General features: G+C 32.0%; 1 long non-coding RNA gene across 1 annotated transcript; it reads left to right on the forward strand.

Moving 5' to 3' along the window:
- Nucleotides 1–4,925: 4,925 nt before the first annotated feature.
- LOC125187022 lies at nt 4,926–5,519 on the forward strand. The gene is made up of 2 exons (XR_007170553.1): nt 4,926–5,036; nt 5,116–5,519. It is a non-coding gene; the product is annotated as an uncharacterized LOC125187022 (long non-coding RNA).
- The last annotated feature ends 788 nt before the right edge of the window (nt 5,520–6,307 follow it).

The raw sequence follows: 6,307 nt of genomic DNA on the forward strand, positions 1-6,307 counted from the left end.
CAATATTTATGATATTTTAGACTCCATTAAAATTCGTGGCAAGTTGGATAAAGAACCAAACCATGTAGAAAGACACGTTAATTTAGTTGTGCCAAATGGGATTAAAACACCACGTACGTTATTGGGGTATGGCGATTGGCATGCCGTAAAAAATAACACACGAGATATAAAGTTTGCCGTATTTTAGATTATTTTAGAGTTTATGGCAATAACATAATTAGACTAAAGTTCATGCTTTTAGCCTTTTAGAGACCATATATTCCATTAGATTATCCATGAATTTTCTAATTTAATTTATTATTTCTAGTTATTGTATTTTTAGCCCAATAAGGTCATGTATCACAAAAATGTTATTATAAAGGCCCAAATCGATGCTAGTTTGGCCCAAGCAAAGATGCAGAGAGAAATGATATTTTGGCCCAGGCGAGCAGGTGGAACCAAGGGATACCTCTAAGTTTCTAACTGCACACCATTTTCTTTTGTAAACCTTATTTATAATTTGGTATTTTGTCGTACACTCTCGAAAAATAAGGTTGAAACCCCAACACCAAGGACCCCCCACATCCCGGCCCAACAATACTGTGAGGGATGTTCACGCAGTGGCCCGCTAAGGGAAGATCGTAACCGACTATTTTGCCGGAAAGCCACAACCTGAACCTCACAATTGTGTCGGAGAGGTGTTACAACTATACGACAGTAGTAGTGGGAATCGATCATTGGTCATTCTTGCAAATCTGGCCCCCCATAACCAACTTTTAACTATCCCAAACTACATTCCTACATCCGACATGGTTGTCATAGTATGTAGTATGAAAATTCAAGGCGGACTAATGTTGTGAAACTGAGGAGCCAGCATTCTTTAGAAAGTCTCCATTCTATCACGAAATGTAAAATGACAACCCCTCATAAAATAACACCGTGACACCACTTATACAGCAATATTATAAACGCTACACACCAATATTCCAAACACTAAACAAGCGTAAAACATGCTTTTTAGTTATTAGCATATACCCTGTCAGAAATAAATTAAACTAAAAATGTTTCTAAGTTTTGATAATGGACTTCAATTAGACTGGTCTCATTAATTAAATCAAGCAAAAGTTTGTTAGGATAGCGCCTATCCCAATCTCCTTTGATCCCTAGCCAAGCGCACCAGATCGAACTTAATAAATATGGAAGAAGAATAGAAAAAAAAAATCACATTCTTATTCCATAATAGAAATTTTTTTAAGTTGTCATTTGAGAACCTGAGGAATCATTTAATTATATAAATATATAATTTTTTTAAAGTCATCCTATTACATTCTCTTATAAAACTATCTCTCAACATGAAAATGCATTTCAAATATATAATTTTTGAAATAGTCGAATCCAACAAATATCCATTTCACGAGAGCTCTAAGATCTCGAATATTCACAAAATTGAAGCTATCACTAGTTTTTCGTAATCCAAGATTGACTACTATATCAATGTTCAACTTTAATATTAGCAATATAAATATGGGAAATTAAAAATACAATAGGTTAAAATTAAAAATTAGCTATAATATTAAAAGAGTACAATTGTCAATCTTATTTTATTGGCGATTCAAAATAATAGAAGCTATCAAATTAAATATACGAATAAACGTTTAATATCATTTCATAAAAGATGTAAATTTCAAGTTTAAGATTTTAATATTTTATTGCAATTACAAGCATTGCTCATTGACAGATTTTTCATCAATTCATTATAGAACTTGAAATCGCCATTTACTTTCCATTTAAATTGTTTAGTTAACAATTAATTATAAGAGGTACTAACTAAACAATATTTGAAAAATATTTGACGGGTATAGAAATTAACGAATGAAGTACTTATATCTTTGATTTGAAGTAAATAGAACTATGCATGAAATATGAAATGTTAGTATAATTTAATTTCATATTCTAATCTTCTCAGGATAAAGTATAATTCTAATTTTTTGCAACTGCAGTATTTCTAATTTTTCTAACATAATATGGAGTATTCAATATGCACTTTCTTAAAGTATTAGAAAATGATGTTATACCTTAAGAGATTAGTACAAAATAACTATTTCGATTCGTTTTTATTAGGGGTAATTGCTTTTAAAATCACCAACTTTCCATGAATTTCGGTTTTTCCCACGAACTTTAAAAAGTTCGTGTAATGTCACGAACTTTATTGTCGGTTGCTATTTTCCCATGTCAGGTTTTCCGGTCTGATTCAAACTGTTCGTTTCCTATTAAGACAATGTCCAAATTCTTTTATCTTACTATCATTATCTTCGTCTTTGAAATAGCTTCGCGTGGGTACCTTGTACGCCTCAATCGGAACTCGGATGAAGAAGTTATGGCTATTATGATGGTACAAGGTCGCACAAAGGTCGCAGCCTTCATCAAATGGCCATAACTTCTTCATCCGAGTTCCGATTGAGGTGTACAAGGTACCCACGTGAAGCTATTTCAAAGACGAAGATAACCATAGTAAGAAAAAAAAAATTAGACATTGTCTTAATAGGAAACGAACAGTTTGAATCAGACCGGAAAACCTGACATGGGAAAATGGCAACCGACAATAAAGTTCGTGACATTACACGAACTTTCTAAAGTTTGTGGGAAAAACCGGAATTCATGGAAAGTTGGTGACTTTAAAAGCAGTTACCCCTTTTTATTATTATTAATTAATGCCTAGTTTCTAAAACTTGTTAATGTTCTTAAGATTCAACACTTTATTCTACAATATATTTATTTATCATGCAAAAAATTGTATTCCACTACCTTTCATGAAAAATAATCTTTTTTAATCATTTTACACTGTAGTAAGTTTTTCTCTCTAAAAGTTGAGTCATATTTTCAACTAACAACATATACTCTGCTTTTTCTTTCTATCCATTACAAAATTAAAACTCGTGTCATCAATAATTACAATTATTATTTGTAGACAGAGGTAGTGATATTTTTTTTATAATATTATATTGTATATATGCTTTATTAATTCAGTTATATCACTGATTTGACCGTCCGACCAGTTGAACTATAAACCAATAGCATCATCAGTTTGATCATTGGTCCAGTTTTTTAAAACATTTAGTTATACATATATTATACGCATTTATCACTCATAAAACCTGAGCACATGATTACTCCCTCCGTCCCCAAAAAATATACACTTTGAATTCGACACGGATTTTAATGCAAAATGGATAAAGTAAGAGAGAGGTGGAGAGAAAAAGATAATAAAAAAGTATTGTTAGTGAAGAATATCACTTTATTAGAGAGAAAAGAGTTTTTAAAATTGAAAAGTGCATATTCTTGTGGGATGGAGGGAGTATTTTAATTGAATTTTAATATATCTATATAAAAGTTAGATCAAAATGTATTTTAACCATAATTTATATTTTTATACGCAAGTTATTAACTAATATGGCATACTGGATTAATGAACTGAATATGAGAAGCGAGAAATGATTGATTTAGAAACGTGGGAGAATGGTGTGCTTGATGAAAGTGGAAAATGACAATAATGCAAATTGTGATAAATTATTGATATGGTTTGTTCCCCACTGATGACGAGTTCACTTTTGGAATTTTCAACCAAGTCATCCTTATCTTTTATGTTTTCTTGTTTTTTAGTTTTAGTTAAATTCAACTAGTCCACCCCCACTCTATAGGTACATTGATATTATGAACTAACAAGGAAGGTCGAAATTTAAATGTTCTGCTTTTAGATAGTACTGTACAAAATTGAAAATCAGAAAAAAAAAAAAAAAAAAAAAAAAAAAAAAAAAAAATCAGTTTTTGATCCTGCTAGTCCCAAGCTAATTCAACCTTTTACTTTCTTCCAATTTTTTTTTTCCTGTGTTGTATTGAGCATGGGTGCATAATATAGCCATTCATGTATCTTATACGAGAAACGGATACCCCGAATCTAGATTTTATTAATACAAGATACGAGTATGATTGGTATTTGTATACTTATTCGTTTTTAAAGAAATAAATAAAACTCCATCCGTCCCCACAATAAGAATTCTGTTTTACCATTTCGGTTTGTCCCACAATAAGAGTATTATTTCACTTTTACCATAAATAGTGAGTAAGTGTCACATTCCATCAACTTATTCCACTCACATTATATTATAAAACTAATTCATATAAGTGGGATCCATGTTCCACTAACTTATTCATCCCACTTTTCTTTCATTTCTTAAAATCTGTGCCATAACTAAATATGACTCATATTTCAGATGGAGGTAGTATTAATTTGTTTAATGTGAAATATATGACCCAAGGCCACGAGGACTATAAGGGCTACGGAGAGCATGAGAGAGAAAGATGGTATGAGGAGGACTATGAGCCAGATATAATAATCCCACAAGGAACATCAAACATAGCTTGCCCAAGTTCCATCGCCATTTTGATCCTGATATTTACTTAGAGTGGGAGTCACAAGTGGAGAAGATCTTCTCTCTTCACAACCACTCCAAAATGGGCAAGCTAAAATTAGCAATTGCGGAGTTTAGATCCCGCGCCAACACTTGGTGGGTCGACCTAATGAGACGGAGGTTAAGGACTAGAGCAGTAGAGGTGGCGTCTTGGTTGGAGCACAATGAATTGATGCGGGGCATATTTGTTCCCAAATCTCACTTCCACAAGCTCCTAGGAAAGCTACAAGACTTGAAGCATGGGACACATAGTGAGATGGAGTATTACAATGAGTTTGTATCCTTAAATAATCTACTCCTTCTGTCCCATTACAAGTGAGGCGTTTCTTTTTTGCCGTTGTTTTGCAAAGATGATAATAAATAGTTAAAGTGGAGAGAAAGTAAAGTAAGAGAGAGAGAATAACATAGAAGAGAGTCGTATATACATTATTATCTTACTTTACTTAATCTCTACTCTAACTATTTATTATCATTTTTGCAAAACAATGTCCGATTTGGAGCGCCTCACTTGTAGCGGAATGGAGGGAGTAATTGATATGGAATAGGGCAAAGACTACTTCATACATGGTCTCAATCATTATAGACGAGGTAGTTGCACAAATGTGGTGAGTAAGATGTTAGTTGCCAAACTCGGATTAATGGTACTCAAACTTTCGTGCTCATATAGGTTCCAATGGCTTTCACATAGTGGTAAGTTGGAGGTGAGAGCACAAGTCGAGGTAGCATTGAAGATTGACGATATGGAGGAGAATGTCCTTTGTGAAATTGTGTCTATAATTGCTTATCACTTGCTACTTGGGTGGCCATGCGAATATGCTAAGAGGACGACATGAATGGATACTCCTACAAGGTTAAAGGGATCAAGGTCAAACGGAAAACTCTTATGCCACATGTGTATTTGAGGCTTACAAACAACTAAAAAGATAATAGTGAAAGCATAAGGGTAAGTTTCAAAGTCATGTGAGGGTGAGGATTGTGAGAAAAACACCAAAAGGGAGATAAGTTTCACACGATTGTTATTCAACTCTCGTCTTTTATAACAACTTATGTAACACTTGTGCGATGCACAAATCTTTATTATGTTTTATATTAATTAAAATTAATAAAAATAAAGTAATATCTACATGACACAAAATAAAAATAAATATGTATGTAGAACAAATAAATACTGTTAATAGATCACAGAAACAAAAACAATTCGCCAATCACAAAATAATCGAGTTAATAAATTGAGAGCACAAAACCAACATTATTAATACACATGAAAAAAAATATTGTTTTGTAGAAAACTAATTTAATGTAAAAAAATATTTTTATAACTTAAATAAATCAATTATCTTAGCGCACTACACTTAAATAAGCAGATGAATACTACTTACTCCTAAGCTAAATGTATTATGCGTCGTTTTTGTTCTTCTCCATGTCCAGGCTGGTTCTTCTTCCTCGGGCACTATATAAGTTTTTTTTCACTTTTTTAATTCTTTAGTATACCATTTTTAACAATAAATTTATCATACAAAAAGGCAACTCAGTAGCATCAATCATCTTGCTTTTTCTTGAGTATGACTTTCGCTCTTTCTTTCCTTTTTTATGATTTGAGGGTGAAGGTGTTATTTATGTTCTTGAAATTGAAGAGTGTGTAAAATTTATAAAACTTCCAAATCATAGTAGCTCTGCAATTATCAAGGAAGATGTGAAGGAGAGAACCATTCACTATATTCAAAATAATGTATAAATATATATTAAAAGACACCAAAAAAGAATTAAAATCATCATCAACAATCAATACATTAATATAATAATAAAAACAATAAAAAAATGCATAGTCATGAAAAAATTGAGGTGACAGAGTGAATATA

The sequence above is a fragment of the Salvia hispanica genome, chromosome 5 (genome assembly GCF_023119035.1).
Source record: "Salvia hispanica cultivar TCC Black 2014 chromosome 5, UniMelb_Shisp_WGS_1.0, whole genome shotgun sequence".
In the NCBI taxonomy this organism is placed as follows: domain Eukaryota; kingdom Viridiplantae; phylum Streptophyta; class Magnoliopsida; order Lamiales; family Lamiaceae; genus Salvia; species Salvia hispanica.